Genomic DNA, 20,266 nt, shown 5'->3' with positions numbered 1-20,266 from the left:
CATGTTTCCCTTGACAGCTGTTCGCACAGTGTGTACGTGTGGGGGCCACATGGGTTTTGTCTTTCATTTTGATTTCTTTTTACTACCAAAACTTGTGCTTTTGCTCCCCAATTTGGAGGGAGGCAGGTGGTGAGAAGACCCTGCTCTTGCAGAGATAAAGGCATTCTCAGCTGCAGGTTTGCTTGTCTGGAAAGCTCTGTAGATGTCAGAAGCTTGGGCCGTCAGTCGACTGTTTAGACCAACTCACCCAAAAGTGTGCGTGATCTCCTCTTCCCCTTTGTGGAGCCCTGAGACAATGGGCTCCTTGCTCCTGAACCCGCCATTGCTCCACAAATGATGAGGCATCTGGGGGACCCAACAGAGGTCTCGGGGTGCTTGGGCCCTGGTGCCCCCACAGCCAGGTTGTATGCTTCCTCATTGTTACTGCTCCTGGATATGGGTGTGCGGAGGCAGGGCCGGGACTGGGCCTGCTCCTTTGGGGCCACCGGTAAGCAGGACCCCTGGGCCCGGGGTCTCTGGCATCCTGTGGTTGCATCACAAGATGCTGCAGTTGCTGAGTGGCACTGTCCCGTGACCTCTTCCTCACCCTCCTGGACCGCTCCTGGTCTATGTCCCTGGACAGGCCTGGGTGGGCCTTCCCATCGCGTCCATGGCATCAGCTCAAACTTGTCCGTGGCACAACAATGAGCCGCAGCGTGTAGGATGTAGGCACAGCCGTCCACAGCCCCTGTCCCGCCCCACCAGGCACCTCCTTGCCCCACCCAGCACCCCTACACCCCCGCCGAGGCGCCCTTTACTGTGCTCCAGGGGTGCTCTGTTCAGCCAGGTCCAGGAGGGCAGGGCCAGTGGCTGCTCGGCTGGGCATGTCCATCCTCTGGCTCTGACTCCCTGCCCACAGCGAAGGCCTCCCTGGGCACCTCTGGGGCTCCCATTCCAAGTAGGTGCTGCCAGAGATGAGCAGACATGTAGCTTTGAAAGCTGCTGGTGGCTGTAGCCTGGGAGGCTGTGTTTTCAGTGGAGGGTGCAGCAGCCCTTTCATTTACCACGTAGACCTTTCGCAGGTGAAAGGAGAAAACTTGACAGAGGCGCATGCCTTCCCCACGCTGCAGGCTGCCTTCCTGGTTTTGTCATTCTTAGCAGTAAACACTCTGTTTCTGTGTCTTTCCCTTGACATGCATCTCACACAGGGCACATGTTCCCCACAGAACTGTGTTGTGTCTGAGTGCCAGACTCCCCCACCCTCGAGCAGGAAGGAGAAGCTCACTTAGGCCCTTGGTTGACCCTGTCCAGTGGTCCCAGAAGCCAAGCACCCTGGGTACTGCTTCTAGAAGCTAAAGAGCAACGGTCCTAGGAGATGGAAGGGCTGTGCTTCCAGGCAAAGGGCCCCACAGCAAATGCCACTCCTGACATAGGGGTGGGCACAGCCAGAGATGCAAACCATAGCCCAGCCAAATGGCGGCTGTGAGGTGCCTACCCACCATCCCTGTGCCGCTAACTGCCGAGGGTCCTGCCCCTGCCTGGGTGCACATTGGGTGGCATGCCTGCCCTCCGGCTCAGGGAGGAATGGGCAGCATGGCAGGACAAATGTCAGAGGTCACAGGTGTGGGTTCTGAAAGTCTCACCCACTTCTCCTGGCCTGCTGTTTGGTTGGAACATCTATTTGTCCAGCCAAGCATGTTTCCTCACCTGTGGGTGTTCCCAGCTTGAGCTTGTGTGACCTCTTTGTCCTTCGCACTCAGGGTCTATCATGAGTGCCCTTGTGCCCCTCTTTAGTCCTCAAACAGTCAAAAGCCTCAAAAAAGATCACTCAAAACTCCACGAACAGAGTGGAGAGCCAGTGGCCTCCCATCTGCTGCCTTCTCAAGGGTCTATTCTAGTGAGGCATCCCCGCCGTCCTGGGAGAAATTGTGGAGGTTAAAATGGGCAGGGCCAATCCAGATGAGAGGAGGATGCCAGAGTGGGACGGGGCCTCCTTCTGAGCGATGCAGGGATGTGCCCAGATTGCTTCCCTGGACCCAGCGGGGGTGACCTGTCCTCGGAGGCTTGGGGCCCCCTCGTTCCTCACTGCCCAGATAGCAAGATATTGGGAGCTGCGATGCAGGAAGCAAAGTCCCCAGGGGTTGTATGGGTGCCCTCTGGTGTTGCTGGACAAGTGAAAGCCCCCCTTTTGAGACATGCAGGGCTGGCCCACTGAGGACGGTTAGCCGAGGTCTTTCCAACAAGCTGAAGACGTTGCACCATGCTTCTTACAAAAGCCACTTCTACTTCAGAGGTCCCTTGGTGGGGAAAGACAGGACCTGCAGGCCCGACCAGCCTTGTGTAGTTTGGGCCCTTGACCCCAACTCTCCACCTCTGCTTTATTCATGACGAGTCTGTTCAGTTTTTATCAAAGCCTCTCGTGAAGTGATGCCTTCGTAAGAGTGGAAATTTTCTGTGAACCGTCTCATCTTGGGGGCGGCCCTGTTCTCCCCTTGGCACGTACCTACAAGCCCCTTTTCCAGGGCAGGGCTGGGGTTCTGTACATTGTGACACATGGTGATTTTCATCTGGGAGCAGCCATAGGGACTCTCCCCTGTTTAGTCTGGTGCTTCTTTAAGGGAACAGCGAGAATGGTGCCGAGTGCTTTCCGCACCTTCCCTGAGGTCTGCAGAGCAGTGTGAGGGCGGCTGAGGGGTTGAGGGTCTCCCCATGGTGCAGAGAGCAAGGTCCACAGAGCAACACTGCTACGGTCTGTAAAAACAGAACAAAATGGTCACCTACCCATTCATTCTCTTTAATAGTAAAAATGAAATGTGGTTCTGGAATTGAATTTTAGAACTGTGTGACTGGAGTAACACATAGGGGTTTTGGTTTTGTGTTGGTTTTGATGTCATTTAGTAGATGCAGTTAAAGGTCTTGTTTTCTGTCATGAGGATTTATTTGTGATCCTATCTCCCCTTTCTGGAAACATTTTCCCTTCCTGTGTGACCAACTTTGCATGAAATGCCATGCCCACCCCCACCCCCGAGGGCCAAGCCCCCTTCCAGTGGGCATCCACACATGTTCTCGGCCTTGCTCTGAAACTGCTCCTACCCTACTTGCTTTCTCATCGAACCTGTCTCTTCCTGTCTCCTTCTCCAGCCTGTTTTGTAACCCTGCCCCCCACCTATGCAATTCTTTGCTACTTCTTGGTCTTCGGAAATGCTGATTTCTTGGCAGTGACTTTTTTACTGGGAAATAATCGCTACTCGTGGTTAGCGGCGCCTGGGGGCCTGGAACCAAGCCAACATAGGGGTTGGCCGGATGGATGTCATTTCTCCCTGACCTTTGTCAGTAAGGTCTACTTTGCAACAAGGCCATGAAGGGGAGATGGCTTTCTTTGGAAATCTTCTCCTATAGGGACTCTTCGTGATTTGGCCTCAGAAGAGAGGTAGGGAAGAAAAGGTCTTTCAGATGATAAGCCTGAAGTGGCTGGCTGTCCCCAAGACAAGAGGTGCAGGGGTCACCTCTGTGATGGGCCTCTCCTTTCTGTTGGGACTGGAGGGACCTGTCCCTGGCCCTGAGGGGCTAAGGAGACACACCTGAGGAGTGATTTCAAGGCAGCTTCTGCCTCCATGGCACATTGGAAGTAGAAAACCATACTTGACTGGCACACCCCTCCCAGCCATGGCCGTTTCAATTTTAACATCAGCCAAGAACACACTTGCAGCCACATTCTGTTCTTTTTCCAGCATGGTAAGGGTCCCAGCTCTGAGAGGAAGTAATTAGACAATAACATTGTCTAATTGGAATATTCATTACATGACTCTTAAGGTACTCTCCTACCTGCTTTACCTATATCCCATTTAGAACTCAAAAACAGTTTGGTGGAGTGGATGGTAGTGTTGTCTTGCCGATTTGACAGATGGCAAAACTGGGATGTACAGAGGTTACGTGACTTGGCTGAGGTCTGTGTTCATTTTAAAATTGTTATTTACCCCTAAATAGCCATGTTCTCTTAAAGATTGATCCAGTCTTGTGGGGGCAGCCATGTTCTTTAATCCTGATTCAGTATTGTAGGGTGGGATCTTTTGATTAGGTTGTTTCCACGGAGATGTGACACACCCAATCGTGGGTGTGGTCTTCTTTGGAGATATGACCCTTCCCATTCAAGGTGGGGCTTGACTAGTTTACCTGGAGTCCTTTAGGGAGAAGCATGCTGTAAGAAGCAGATGCAGATATTTGGAGAGCCAACATAGACACAGACATTTGGAGATGCAGAGCCCTGCCGACATCGCCACGTGCCTTCCCATGAGATACTGAGCAGGCCAGAACCAGAAGGATCTCCAGGGGCTGAGAGCACCATTTGAAACCAGAAGCCAGAAGAGGATGCAGTCATTTTGAGTCAAGGTATAAACCTCTGAGTGCCTTAGTTTGGACATTTTTATGGCCTTAGAACTGTGAACTTGTAACTTAATAAATCCGATTTATAAAAGTCATTTCTGCTGTGTTGCATTCTAGCAGCATTGGCAAGCAGAAACAAAGTCTTCTAGCCAGGAGGAGGCAGGTGAGGGACTTGAACTTGGTGCCCTCACCCCAGAACTTGCCTTTGGCACCACTCTGCCCCGACCATGCTGAGAAAGGGACCAGAGTAAGGAAGTAGGTGTGAACCAGGGTGGAAGTAGTGGAGGGAATGTTCGGTTTTGAATGTGTTGATTTAGGGATGGCTTTGATTGGGTAGTCAGTAATTTGTGGGTTTTAAAGCTTAGAAGACAGGTTTTTGCTAGAAGTTGAGATTCGGGACTAACCAAATATGAGGAACAGTGTAGGACTGTATTTATTGAGTAGATCGAATTTAACGTTGCGTTTTGTATTTATTATTGCATTTAGAGCTTCCTGGAGGGAGGATTCGAGATAAAGACTCCATTTTGTAAATGAGGCTTTTCTGACATTGTGTGCTGGCCCAAGGCACTGGCTAGTAAGTGGTGGAGCTAAAGGTAGACTTAATGAACTACAGAGAGGCCAGAAAAAATATTTAAAATGAAGCATGGAGTGACAAAAGAAGTGGTGTTTTCATGTACTCATTGCTAATGCACAGACCATGCTATGAGCTGGTTGATACAAATGTTTATTGGCTTGTAGTTTTGAGGCCAGGAGAAGTCCAAATGAAGGCTTTACTAAGGTGATGCTTTTACAAAGAAGACTGTGGTGCTCAGGGCTGGCTGCTGTGGTTCAGGATCCTGGGCTCCTTGGTCACCTGGTGTAGTAGTCAGGGTTCTCCAGAGAAGCAAAACCAACAGGAGATAGCTACAAATTTGAGATTTGTAGACATATCTCACACACCTATGGGAATGCTAGAGCCCTAAAACCATAGGGCAGGCTGCAGGCTCCAACTCTGAGGAAGGGTCTTGATGAAGTGCACAGTAGGGACTTGCTGGCTGAAGAAGTGAAAATCCTACTACTCCTTAAAGGTCCTCAACTGATTGGATCACATCTAACTGATCGAATTTTCTCCTTTGTGGGAGACATGCTCTTAGTTTATCATATGTGTAATCAGCCACAGCTGCAGTCAACTGACTGATGCCTTAATAAACCAGCCTTCTCATTTATCAGTCAGCCATGAAATGACCTTGCAGTAATGGTTAGGCCAGTGCTTGCCTGACCTAATCCCTAGGTGTCATCACCTGGCCAAGTTGACACGAGAACCTGCCATTACACCTGGTAATGCACGTGGTGGTTTTTCCTTTCTTTTCTGAGTTCTTTTGAGTCCCAGCTCCTGGCTGTTCCCTAGGGCCTACTCTTCCTGTGACATTCGCTATGTAGCCCTTGGTAATAGGATTAAGACCCATCCTGGGCCACACTTATCTGAAGTGACCTCATCCGATTTCCAGTGCCAACATTCTACTCTTAGCGCTGCCTTCCACTTGAGTAGAATTTAAAAAATTTTAATGAAATCCCAGTACCACTTTTTCCTTTCATGATTCTCTTTATGTATTATACATAAAAACTCATTAACAAACCTAAGGTCACCTAGATTTTTCCTTCTGGTGTCTTCTAAAATGTTTACAAGTTTGCATCTTTCACAAATATCTAAAAACTATTCTGTATGAATCTTTGTGTAAAACTCAATTTGTGTTACATCTATAGTTTCTGTCTGTTTTTTTAATATGGTCGTCCAACACGTCCATCACCATTTGTTGAAAGACTTATGCTCACTTTACTGTATTTTCATGGTTCTATAGGTAGGCTGTATTCATTTCCATTTTTATGTGTGTAAGGTGGCATGGACTTAATTTATGCAACTTTAATTATAAAATATTTTTTAAGTTATTAGTATCATGAAAAGTGATTTCATCAACATTGTTCTCAAGCAATTTGAATACAAATCTAGGGCTGAATTCAACTTATCAGTATCTGCAGAATATCTTGGTTGGATTTTTATTGAGATTGCATTGACTCTAGAGATGAGTGGCGAACAATCGATATTATTACCAACAAAAAGGCCGTGGATTCTTCTGCCCCACACACTCAGTAACCAATTCCTGAGACATTGGGGTTTCAAAGAGAGAAAGAGTTTATTACACTACACATGTAGCAGGAGAACAGACGTTGGGCCATTTTAGTGGCCCAGAATCTCCCCCCCTGAACAAAGAAGATTCAGGGTTTTAATTTTTCTAGCAGGGGGAGATGAGGTCATTTCAGATAATAAATTCAAGGCAGAAGTTCAAAACAGAAAAGAAAACATTGTTAAACATTGTTAACATGTTACCATAAATTGAAAGGAAAAGAGGTAGAACTATCTATCTTTCAGTGGCAGACCTTGGCGGATGATTACAAATGTAAGGCATTGAGGCTAGTTACTGCATGCTTTCCTTATCTTCAGGGCCTCATGAGAAAATGGCCAGTTGAAGGGCATAACAGCTTACAGTCACAAAGGCACCAGACAAGAGATAATAATAGTAGGAGACTTCAGTACACCACTCTCCTCTATAGGTAGGACAACTAGACAGAGGATGAAATAGAGAGCTTAAACAGTTTGATAAATGAATTACACATAATAGACACATATAGGTCATTATACTTCAAAATGTCAGGATATACATTCTTTTCTAGTGCTCATTTAAAAAATGCTGACAAAACCGCAACTTAAAACCTAGCTATAGAAAGACCTTTTCTCATGGTGTCCATCTCTTGCATAGGGAAAGCTAAAGTACCTTCAGAGACTGGCTTTTGACTTGGCATGGGTGATTTACTGATCATAAAGATAATTGAATTCTCTATATTGAAACTTATGTTCACATAATTATGAGAAGGTTCCTATTGAGAGGCATCTGTTTTTAAATGTGTCAGCTATGCCAAGGATGGCTGTGGTAGAAGCTGTGGGTGGGATTAGGACAACACAGAGTTTTCTGATAGCAATTCCTAAGGGACGATGGCTAAGTCTTAAAATAAATAGATGAGAGAGAGTTTAAGACAGTCACAGATGAACAGAAACTGAGAGAACTGCCCAACAAGAAATACTAAAGGGAGTCCTGCATGTTGCAAAGAAAAGTCAGGAGAGTCTCACAGGAGAGTTTAGAAATACAGATTATCAATGAAGGTAATGAAAAAGGTAAAAGAGACAAAAATAGGATATGATATAACAGCCAAAGGATGAAATGTTTGAAATAAGTACTGTCATTACAGTAACAACATGGCATGTTAATGGATTAAATTTTGCAATCAAAGGTTACAGATTGGCAGAATGGATAAAAAAGTATGATCCAACTCTCTCCTGCCTAGAAGAGACTCACCCAAGATGTCAGTCATGCAGTGCTTCATCCTGGAGGTTCGGCATTCTCATAGTGGCAATCTTCCATCTCATGGTGATGTCCTAAGAATTCTCCTGTGACCATCTCCCTCTGACTGTTGCCGAATTTCTAATGGTTGTAAAGCTCCACCCACGCAGATTCAGGTCCGCCCTGATTCATTCGGGTGAAACCTAAATAGCATCTTAGAAATCCTGTTCATAAAATTTCCACACTTCGACTGATCATACACCTTCAGACTCACAGGAAAAAGAGCAAAGTATAAGAACAGGTCTGTTCTGTGGATTTATAATTCAGTGTACCACACATATGTCTTCCCAAAAATGTTACATTTAGCTCTTCAGACTGTAAAAAAATAGACAGGGATTAAGATACACAGGGAGAAATGAAGAACACCAGAAATGATAATCATGTGGGTTAATATAAAAGGGCTGTGTAGATAAATCCTTTTTTCATTTCTTGTCTTAATTTCTTCTAAAGGCATGCGATTGTATAACACAATATTTATAAATTACATGGTGGATTTATATCATACATGGTGATAATCTATGACAACAATATAAACAAAAGGGGAAAACATGGAACTACATTGGGACAAAGATTCTATATATTTCTGAAATTAAATATGCATTGATATGTAGAGTGTGTTAAATTGAGATATGTATTCTAATCTTTCAATGGCAAATCCTAAAGTATAAAAGAAAATTAAATGAACAAATCAATATAAACATTACACTAAAAATATCTAACACCAATGTTGGCAATCGAATGGAAATGAAGAACCAGAAAGAAAGAAGACATACAAAACAAACCCCAATATTGGAAATATTCATCCAGACATGCTAATAACTGCATTCAATGTGAATTGCCTGATCATTCCAATCATAGAGATTGCCAGACTGAATGAATTTATTAGATCCAATATGTACTGTCTCAGAGAGATACACCTTATATTCAGAGACAAAAATAGGTTTAAAAGAAAATGATAGAAAATGATAAACAGTTTGAATGGTAAACACTGGAAAACTTGAGTAGTTATATTATTTTCAACGTAGCATTTACGGCAAGAAATATTATGACTGACAAAAAGGGGCATTTAATAATAATAAAAGATTCAGTACATCAGGAAAATATGACCATTGTGATTATAGACATAATTCACCACTAAACCATAATGTACATGATGTAAAAACTGATACCTACCTAGAGAAGAAGAAGAGGAAGGTTACTGTCTCCTGATCTCCTCCAACTCGGTTCCTTACGCTGTTTTGCTGCTGAGAAGACAGCTTCAAGCCTGGCTGTTTTAATCATTTATTACCTAGTTTGGTTCACCTAGAGCATGTTCTCCCTCTGAACATCCAGCCTTATATATATCAACCGTGTATTAGTTTCTACTATACAGTTGGTGAATAGTGAGTATTATTGGATGAAGACAAGAATGAATTAAGGAGATCCCAGCCAGAGATGTAGAAGCAAGAGAGTATCGCATACTTTCAGTATTATTATAAGCTGTGCCAAATACTTTCAGTATAGTTTCCAAATTGAGTTCCTAGACATATTAATAGGTGTTCAGTGAAAAACAGGTGTTTGGTACTGAACCTTTTCTGTCTTTATTCTTTTATTGGATATTCTCAAGGGTTTTTACAGTGTTTAAATTTATTTCCTCCTTTTTGAAAACTTACTTTATAAGCATTTTATTAATTAGAAGAATTATCTTGAGGAACTGCTCCTCAGAATGCTCATGGGACACAGTGTTAAGGTAGTTCTGAGGAGTTGGTGGGAGTTGAGACTGAAGATGTAGATTACGGCCAGTGCATGAGACTGCTGATGTGAAATGCTGAGGAATTTGAACTTTATTGTGCAGACTGTGTGAACCACTGAAATATTTTAGATAAGGGAGCTATAGGGCCTCATTTGCATTTTACGACTATGCCAGCAAGATTGTAGGGGATGAATTGGAGAGCAGCCAGGTAAGAGGGAGAGGAATTTGTGATAAGTTTATGGCCATGATTCATGTTATAAGTGAGGTACTCATGGAGTCAGTCTATGACAGGAATTGGGAGGAGGGGTGAAATTAAGAAAACCTAGCAAGTAGAAGTGAGGCCTTTCCCTGGCTAATTGCACTGAAGGCTGATAGAGTGGGAAGTATCATGGAGACCTTCCAGCTTCTGACTTAGAAAATTGGGCAGATGGTGGTGCCATTCATTCTAACAAGGAAGGGTGAGCAAAACTTTGGGGGAAGAGCTTTACTTTAAGGACCCCATCAGCACCCAATTGGAAATTTAGATGTGGGTCTCAGGAGAGTGTTGTGGACTTGATGAACAGAGTTTGGGGTCACTGACATATTGATTGTGTTGAAGTCATAGGTTTTGGTGTTGTCACTCAGAGAGAGTGTGCAGAGTGAGAGGGAAGTGGACAGGAGATGGAACCATGGGTAACATCCATATGTACAACCGAGAACAAAGACACAGTGAAGGAAGAAACAGGGAGTTAGAGGAAAGCAAAATGATGATATGGGGAAGTCAAATTGGTAGTGGATGAAAACTATAATCAAATATGTAAATGGAGCTGCTAAGTCAGAAAGAAAAGATGAAGAATGATTAAGGAACATGGCATTTGAGAACTTACCTTATTGGTAATCTTAGGAGAATAATTTCAGTGGAGTGGCTGGCCTGTGTGTGATAAGATCAGTGTGGGTCGAATCAAAGATCAAGGAGTCTGGACAGGTAATGCACATGACTCTTCTAAGAAGCCTTAGCTCAGAGAAGGAGGGATCAAGGGAAGTTCTTAGAGCAGTGGGGACCTTCAGAGAAGCTGTTCTCTTTGTGTTGAATTAGACTTAAGAGAGACAGGTTAGCATGCTTATGTGTCAAGGATGACCAAAGTGAGGGAGCAAGTGACATCTGAGGAAATTGGACATGCTTATTAGGCGGCAGGATGAGAAGTGGCATAGTCAATGCCAACTGCATAAGCCAAGCAGTGTTTTTCTTAATCTAGTCTCTTGTTCATCAATCAGTAAATTTCCCAAAGGCACAATATTTAAGATAGACTCAGTAAATTCCTTAGGGACATCATCTTAGCTGTCCATATATTTCCCGCTGTCATGGGTTGGATGTAAGTAGGTGTAAACTTCCCCACAAACATGCCTTGCTCATCCTGCTGCTTCTGCCCTGCCCCAATATTATGAAAATCGCATTCCCCCAGACCCTTTCTGTGAATAAAACCCACATTTATTGAGTCCTACCAAAGCTCCATGTGCCTTCTGAATAACTCTCCAATTGCATGCCCACCACCTTTCTATTCCTTGAACTGATGAAGTGCTTTGACCCTTATGGACATTTGCCCTTCCTATGACTGCTTCCAGGAATGCTCTATTCTTAGCACTTTGTCTGACCAACTTGGTATTCTTCAGTTCTCAGCCTTGATGATAAATTATCTCCTCAGATGAAATAGATATGTGTAAACACCCCATCCTTTATTAGATATTATAATACTCCTTTTAATGCTTTCAAATTCCTGAGTGCAAAAATGACTATCATTTCTTGCTTGAAACTAGGCCTTCTGGGGATAAAAAAAAAAAACAGAGGTACCATGATCTATCAAAATGTCAGAAAATTTTAAGTGTATAGCATTGCAGATTGTAAAGTGAGTAAGGGAACAAGAGACAAGAATTTTTGCCATACTGTTTCAGGGATAGTTGTGTTGATTTGAAATCGTTATGTATCTCAGAAAAGCCATGTTCTTTTAATCCAGTCTTGTTGGTGCAGGTCTATTTTGGGTAAGATCTTTTGATTAGAATGTTTCCATGGAGATTACGCCACTCAATTCAAGGTGGGTCTTGATCCCATCTTGGAGCCCTTTATGAAAAACATCCATTTGAAACCTGAGCAGGTAAAAACCACAGACAAATAAACCCAAGTGAAGGGCACAGAGGGTCAGAAACTCCCCAGAGATGCTAAGAGCGGTCCTGCTGAACACAAAGAACTCAGAGAAGAGTCATGGAGGAACAAGAGAGGACCCACAGATGCTCATAGGGAATACTGGAATCAGAAGTTGAAAGCAATGCAGCCTGAAACAAAGAACCATAAGACACCAGCCACATGCCTTCCCAGATAATGGAGGTGTTCCGGACACCATTGGCCTGTCTTCGGTGAAGTTATCCTCTAGTTGATTCCTTAGTTTGGACATTTTACAAACTAAATTTGTGCCTAATAAATCCCTTTTGTAAAAGCCAATCCATTCTTGGTATAGTGCATTTTGGTAGCTTTAAGCCAACTGAAACAATAGTTTCACATTCACATAAGGGCTGAAATTCAGATATTGATATCATCTCTAGGTGAGAGCATAGATTCCTTAGTTATGTTTGTTAATAAGTCATCTAATGAGCCTTTAAAATGTGCTTTGAAATCCTCCTGCTTTTGGCAGTTTTTATTTTTTTTCTTTTTGTATGTGTGGGTCCCTGCACACCCGCTGTTCCACCACCAGCAGACAGCTGGAAGGAAAGGGCAATTTGACAGAAGGAGGTTTGGGGTGCAGAGATTTCATATGTGGCTGTCAGCATCCTACAATTCAGGTCTTATGTATTGTGACTGGGACTACAGGGGTCTGTACCCATGGAGGGACCCCAGTAGGGTCCAAGTTCAGTGGTCACTGCACAGACTTCAGACACCTGGTTATATGGGATGGATCCAGGGAGTGGGGTGACCAAAGAAGGAAAAGCTAGGAAATAAGGTGTCTTGTGAAGGGTGGTGTCTGTAGGGAGCTCAGGGCTGGATAGCTGACCATGGCCAAACACTCCTGTGTCAATCAGTGTGGGATGCGGTGATCTGGCTGCCAGCCTCAGGCCGCCCAGCAACTGAAGTGCTCTGCAGGAATGGCTCTTGTGCATCCAGTTCTCATTTCCTTTATTCTCCTTTTATTAGTCTCATCTTGAACCACAGAAGGTACTTGGGCAGAGCACCGAGTCTGCCACCAATGATTGTACATCTACCAGGGCAGCACTTATTATACCATGGACCTCACCCATTTAAGTAACCACTGGATATGCATATATGAACATACCTCCCAAACATAACACTCTAAGCGTTTACTGTTTAGAAGTTAGTATTTGGAGGGAAGGAATTCACTCTGGTGGGGCGGAGGAAATTCTGGTAGGTGAGTCACAAAGAGAACCCACAGTCTTGATAGGCAGATTGCCCATTTCCTCCATTCCCATGTTAGGAATGTGAGAGGGTGCTTGACTTATGGAATCTGCTGTCTCTGAGCTCTGGAAACCCAGCTGGGACAGCCTCATGGCCAGGCCACTTTCCCCCAAGGTAAATTCCCACCATCCCGATTTTTGTATCTTGCATCCAAATCGTTCACTGTGTGATGCTAGGCCTTTCAGGGTTGACGACAAGGCACACAGTCCAACCTCTGGATACAGCCTGGATCCAGTCAATGTGAAGGGGAGGGGACCCTTTCCTTCTTGGGTTTTGTGATTCTGGCCTTTGCAACACTCTACGTAAGAGATTCCAGGATTTGAAGGAGTTGTGACTGATAACATGTATGTTAGGCAGGATAGATGCCTGAAGTGCCTCTGCCCAACCTCGCCTGAGGCAGCAGAAGTCTGGGACTTAGGGGCTTTCAGGTGAGCATGCCCTGCTATGGGCATGGAAAATGTCTCAGCCTTACTCTGGAGTGAATTCCTAGACATAAAAAACACAGTCTTATCTGGGGGTCTTCTCTGGAAAATAGATACTTGGAGGAGAAAACTTTGTAAAGTGGGGATGTTTATTTCTGAATTTGTGTTATTTCACATTCAACAATGATCAGTTGTTTTGGGTGGATCTGCTATTGGGGACAGATCATTTGACAAGGTATTCATCAGCCTGGTTGGGTTTCTTTACGGCCACATCCCTGATCTGGACATGTGATGTATTTCTGTAAAGCTTAGAATTCTTCATTGTGAAAGTGAGCATTAACAGTGCTTGATTTTCTTGTGGGCTTTTGTTCAGTTTTGAGTTATATTCAGGAAGAAAATAATTTAAACTCCCTTAGAGTTAGGTCATCCGCCTTGCCCACTGATGTGACCCCAGTATTAGAATATTGTGTGACATGTAATGGACGCTCAAGATGCGGCAGTTGAAAGAAGAAAGCATTTTAAAGGTAAATTTAGAATATTTAATTAAGTGAAAGGGTTTTGTTTTCGAAAAAAAAAAACAAAAAATAAACATGAAACTAAGACTACCATAAACAAAACAACTGCTAAACCTTGTTTGAACTGAAATACAATAGTGGGACGGTATCGAATTCTAGAGGATTCAATGAAATGGTATTGTTCAAAATGTCTATACTAAATATATATACATTTATATGAAATACTATCCTAGAAACTATAAAAGTAAAGTTCATTAAGAACATCAAATGTAGCATCAGTTAAATGACAGCAGTTAAACTAAAATGAAAACAGTTATAGTTACTTTTAAAGAGCCAGAGTCCAGGCTGATGTCCGCTGTAGGTTGGGTCAGGTTTTAGTGGCTATGAAGTATGATTTTACATTTAGGTCCCTGAAGGATGCAGTTGGAGCAACAGGAGCAAGTGAACCACCTGGGAGTAAATGGAGATTTAACTCTACTTTCGCCTATATTATCCTGCTGTAATCATTTTTCTTTCTTAGCTCGCTGAGCTTTCTCTTAGTGACCAGTATTTCCAGAGACTTTTCTTCAGCTTTCTTCTTATAGTATTTAATCTGATTATAGTAGAAAGTAGTTGTTTCTTCCAATTCTTTGTCCATATCTTGTGCCATCTTCTTGTAGAGGTTACGCTTCTCATATGCGAACTTCATGTTTCCATGTACGTCATAAAGTTTCTTTTCCATTTCTGAACAAGAAGAGTCTTCCTCAGTTGAATATTTCTCAAGTTGCATCATGTGATTTCGATGGATCTCAGGAAGTATTTGAAATTTCATCTGAAGTCTCACAATTTCATTTTCCAGCTTTGAATTTGCAGACCGCAATGATGCCTCCTCATTTTGGAGCCCTTTTATTTGCCCTGTAATCTCTTCATTCATGTACTCTTGTTCACCTAGTTTCTTGAATATTTCTTGCTTTTCTATTTCCACCTTTTTAGAGGAAATACTTAAGTTCACAATATCAACGAGTTTGTTGCTATCAACTGTCAATTGATAGAATAGAGGATTTCCATTTTCTGATTCGCTGTTATTGTTTAGTCCCAAGTTACTGTCATCCATATAAGCCTCGCTAAATTGATCAGGCAAGTTGATGTTCTTCAGCAGAGTTTCATGCAGAGATTGTATCTGGCACTCTTTATCCTGTACAGCTTGTTTCAATCTTGCATTGGAGTGCTCAAGCAGTTTTATTTGTTCCTTTGATTCATGTATGCTTTGCTCCCATCTTGATATTTCCTGGGCGTACACTTGTAGATTTTCCTGAAGGTGAGTGTTTTCAATCATACAATCCATTATTTTCTCTTGAGGTTGTTCTCGAATCCTCTCAGATGCGGTTAAGTAATTTCTTGCAGGAGTCATGTGAGATTGAAGTAAGTCACCTGCTTTGTGGGGTAAATGAGCCTGTTCTTGAAGGCAAGCCGTCATCGTTTCAGGAGACGAAAGTTTAGGGGTCTCACTTGTATATTCTTTTTCCAAAATGTCTATGGTACTGTTGAGTGAAGAGTTGATCAGATTTCTATTGAGAGTGACCAAACATAGAGTCTGTAATGTGAGTGGCCTGGTCTGTGCCACAGATGGCTCAAGAACTTTGTCTTCTCGTGTCAACAGTCCAGTCTTTTCATGGTCTTTTTGATGTTCTTCAACACAGGTGGAAATAATTTTGGCTAGCCCTGAATTCACCCTTACAGCACGTCGATAATTTACTGTGAGAACTATTATAGCAATACATATCAGTATCTCCAAGGGAGACCCAAAAACACCTGAGAGTTGTCTCATGCTTTTGGATATCAACAACAAAGGCCCAAAAAGCTGCTCAAGGATCACCTGGAAAGACACTTTGGTGACCATCAGCAGTCCCTCCATGGCTCTGAAATACACCACAACTCTGTCTCTGAGTCCCAGTATACCGTTAGCCCAACTGACTCTCCAGAATGCTGTGGAGGATTCTGTCTCCAATGAAAACATGTTCCGAGCAACCAGGAACCTATCAGTGGGGCCGGGGGAGGGGGTGGCCAGCAAGATTCTATAAAACTGGGCTCTTGAACTTTGCTCCTCCCTCTGTACAAATAGAAAGTGGTGCTAATTATACTGCACATTAAGGAAAGGGGAAATGGCTGATGGTAGCCAGGGGAGACCAGTCCCTGAACTCTGGCCTCACCCTGGTCTATAGCAAACCTAGAGGATTAGACAGTGCCATGCCCTCACCCCTTCCTTGCATAGGAGCATGTCAGGACATAAATGTGAGACTCCTGTGCCCTTGTCCTTGAATGGGCTTATTCTCATAACTTGATTTATCTTCTGACCATGGGAAACATGATCCTGCCTATAAGGTTAGAGGGATCACCCTCCCCTTAAGGCTCTAGTTTTCTTGGTGTTTGTTCAAGGCAGGCAGGGGCAAAAGAGTGCAGGGTCTCACAAAAAGTATCAGCTAACAGTCGTGGATCTCGATCACAAGACCTCAGGAGAAATCTGCAAGAACTGAGCAAATCTAAAATTTTCAGGTCTTTTTTTTTGTGGACCTACTTGTTTCTCCCCCATCCATGTTTTCCTGGATTCTCAAGTCTGTCCTTGAGGGTGACTTTTTGACCCAGGCTCCGTCTCTCATATCCTGCTATCCTCAGCACAAGTCTCTCATGGTGGCCTATAGAAGTAATCTTCAAATTGGTAGTGGTCCTTCTTTGCAGCTGAATTTGACATCTTTTATTTCAATAAAATGCATCTCACTCTTCTAATATCTCTCTAGCAGACTCATGTTCATAATAGTTTCCAATGACTCATCTCCTTATATTCTGTCAATGTTGTTTGAAAATAATCCCTATTATATATACCGGTATGTTTCCCCAATGAGTTCCCTAATCTATTAACTTCATCCATTTATTTACTCATTCAAAGCAAATTTTTGAGGGTCTCTCTAGGCCTAGTATTGTGTTAGACATCGGGATGCATTGTTTAGCAGAACAGTAGTGATCGTTACAAAGACTGTTCTTTCTCTTTACCAAGTGGCCAGCCTTACTCTGGTGCCATTACCTGCTTTCTCCAATGTCCTGTCTTCAAACCATCTTCAGTCTGTGATTTCTCAGAAAAGCAACCAAGGTTGAAGGGGGAAATAGTTAAAAGAGGCAATTTCAGACACTAATTATTCTAAATATCAAACTATCCGGAGTCTCCCCCTTTTTTTCTCCCTCTCCCCCTGACTACTCAGGGACATGAGAGGATCCTGAATGGGTAATTTCTCATGTCCCTACACTTACATCTTAAGACTGTTTTTTTTTTTCAATCAACCAGTTTGAATATACTCAACAGTAATGTGAAATATATTCCTTGATATCTAAATCCTCTGCCTAGTCTATACTGACCAGGTTTTTGAGAATGACAAAATGACACAGCAAAATCAAAACATAAAAAAAACCAACGATAATATAACATATAATAAGTATAACCAAATGCATTGATAATCAAACATAACATGCATAACAGACTTTTTTTGATAACATATATTATCCTGGATTATTTTCTCTCGTGAATAATATTTATAAAACAATGGGACTAGTTAACAGTGGGAATTAATAACAATAGGAATGATTATAGAAAAATGATGTGTTAGGAAAAATGTAACAATATTGTTTAGTAAGTTTTTACCCTTGAATAGTTCATGTTTACAGAAAAACATCCAGATAGTGCAGCGATTTATCATGTAACCAAGATCCAGTTTTTCATCTTCTCGTTTTTTTTCTTATGCTCCATTTCCTATAATTTGTGAGCCAATATAGATACATTATTATTATCTACAGTCTATTCTTTCTCCAGATTTCCTTAGTGTTATGTTTTTTCTGTTCCACATTCTATTCCAGTATACCACCTTGCCTTTAGTTCACATCTCTGCTTAAACTCACCTTGGCTGTGACAGTTTCTTAGCCAATTCTTGTTAATGAATAGCGTGACAATATTCAGGAATGCTGGTCATGAATTCTGTGGACTGTCCACCGACTGAGCTTTACCTGATGTTTTTCTCATTGTTATGCTGTGATGATTTTTTATGAGGAAGACCACAGTGGTAGAGTGCCTTTCTCCTCACTCCATATAAAGCGTTCATCCTCTCAGGATGAATTATCGCTGTTGATGTTTAACTTCATCACCTGTCTGAGGTTTTATTTATCATGTTTCTCCAAGGAAGGCTGAGGTTTTATTTATCATGTTTTTCCACTGACAACCTGTATGTGCTTTTTGAAAGGAAGTCACTATACATTGCCACCCTTAAGGAGTGGGGAGTTATGCTCCAACTCCCTGATGAATTCATCAATAAGTTGAATTAAATTGAATTTATCAATAAGTTGAAAATTTTTTGGATGGTATGGTGGTTTGAAGCTGTGTTTAATCCAGAAAACCCTCTTCTTAAACCATTCCTGCTGTTGTGAACCCATTGTAAGTAGTTCATTGTGATGAGGCTATTTTATTTCAGTTGTGACCCACCTCATGCTCAATGGGTTTGAATCCTTCCACTAGAGTCTTTATAAACAGAGTGGATACTGAGAAAGAAAAAGAAAGCCATGGAAGCCAGAAGCTGAAATTAGTGAAACCCAAAAGAGAAGGGAGAGACCAGCAGACGCTCCCATAGACCTTACCATGTCAGTAGGAGCCAGGATTGTTGGCATCTGGTCTCTGGGAAGAAAGCATTACCTTGATGACACCTTCATGTGGACTCTCTTTTAGCCTCAAAACCATAAGCTGATAAATTCCCATTGCTCAGTCCAACTCATTTCATAGACTCTGCTTCATCAGTCTGAGAAACTCAAACAGATAGTATATTTCTGTTCTTCCCCATGTACTCATCAATGCAATCATTTAAATCAGTCTGGTTGCTGTGTAGTTATGGTATGCTTTGGGTTATGATATAATGGCTAATGACTTATTTTCTTATTAAAATTGTTTCAGCTTTGTCCATCGGGACACCTTTCAATTGGCTCCTCTTTTATAGATACTTGCAAATGTGTCTGAGTGTGTGTGTTTGTTGTCATTCCTTTCTGAATTCTTTGCTTTTTTCACTCTAGAAAATTCTATTGGACTGTCTTGTGTATTTCCTTTCTCAGACATAGAGTTAGCCAATTCTGGAGGAAGAACTGGTTCCTTTAAAGAATAGCATTAAAAAATCTAGATCTGTATCCATTTCCAAAGATGATGGTAGGAAGGTACTTCTGAATATAATTAAGATGGCTGAGTTACGTGTATGAGTGTGGGTGAAAGGGGTAGCTTTAGGTAGTGTATGTTGCTAGAAGGAAGCTAGATGATAAAACAGAGGACTGTATAACATATTGAACCATGTGGTGGATGATGCCTGTAGCGAATAGTACAAGTGTAAACATGTTCCTTCATTCACTATAACATATGTACTCAGTTATACAAGGCATAATAGGGTGGTTTATGAGAAAAACACAGCTAAAGCAAAATATACTTAGTAATATTTCAGTATTCATTAAGTATAAATAAATCTATAGAAACATAATTAGATTAATTTTAATATAAGGCTAGGGAAATGTAGAAGGATTGAGAGGTGACTGAAAAGGGTACGAGTTTTTTGTTTTAGGAATTAGAAAAGGTTTTAAAATTGTGTTGACGAATGCGCAACTCTATGATTATGCTAAAAGCCACTGATTGTACATCTTGGATGAATTGTATGCTATGTGAATATATCTCAAAATTGCTTTGTATAAAACATATTCGGGGAACTCACCAGGGTGTCATTGCATCTCTACTCTCTCATCTGGTAGTGTCAGGAAACATGGTTATTCCAAGCTGGGGATGTACACCTAGGTTTTATAAATATTTATAAGTGGAACAGTCCTGTATTAAGCTCATCTTTAGTTCGTATACATGTCTCCAACCCTAACACATTACCAAATGGATCATTCTCGCTTTCTACCATGATTTATCTGTTACCTCCCAGTCCAACAGTGAGAAACCTGCCCCTTGCCATCTTCTATCTATTTAATAGATTGTGTGATTTCAATATACTTGTATAGTAGCTTCACAGTTGTTAACCAGAACACCCATGGGCAGAAGTTTTATCAGTGTTCACTGCTTATTCCCAGTTACTTTTGCCCATAGTCTTACAGATTTCACTTATTTCAAAGTTAATTACTTTGTTCCCTTCCCACTTGCAGTAATTTTGCTTCATACATTTGTAATTAAGTTAGATTCTTTAAGTTGCATGTGAATTAATCTACCTCATATGATTTTAATTTGTATACATTAAAACTTACCCTTTGTGATGTTTGGAGATGCAGAAAGAAAACACCCCTGGGGAATCTGTTTCAAACCAGAAGCCAAAGCACCA

General features: G+C 42.2%; 1 protein-coding gene across 2 annotated transcripts in view; it reads left to right on the top strand.

Moving 5' to 3' along the window:
• Nucleotides 1–6: 6 nt before the first annotated feature.
• LOC143661352 (uncharacterized) overlaps nt 7–20,266 on the top strand; it is a 151,984-nt gene continuing 131,724 nt past the window's right edge. For both annotated transcript variants that reach the window (XR_013164520.1, XR_013164521.1), the window contains exon 1: nt 7–4,368. The gene's annotated coding sequence lies outside the window, so the exon portion shown is untranslated. The remainder of the gene's footprint in view (nt 4,369–20,266) is intronic.

The sequence above is a fragment of the Tamandua tetradactyla genome, chromosome 17, assembly GCF_023851605.1.
Source record: "Tamandua tetradactyla isolate mTamTet1 chromosome 17, mTamTet1.pri, whole genome shotgun sequence".
Lineage (NCBI taxonomy): Eukaryota > Metazoa > Chordata > Mammalia > Pilosa > Myrmecophagidae > Tamandua > Tamandua tetradactyla.
This window is presented reverse-complemented; position numbering and strand designations above follow the sequence as displayed.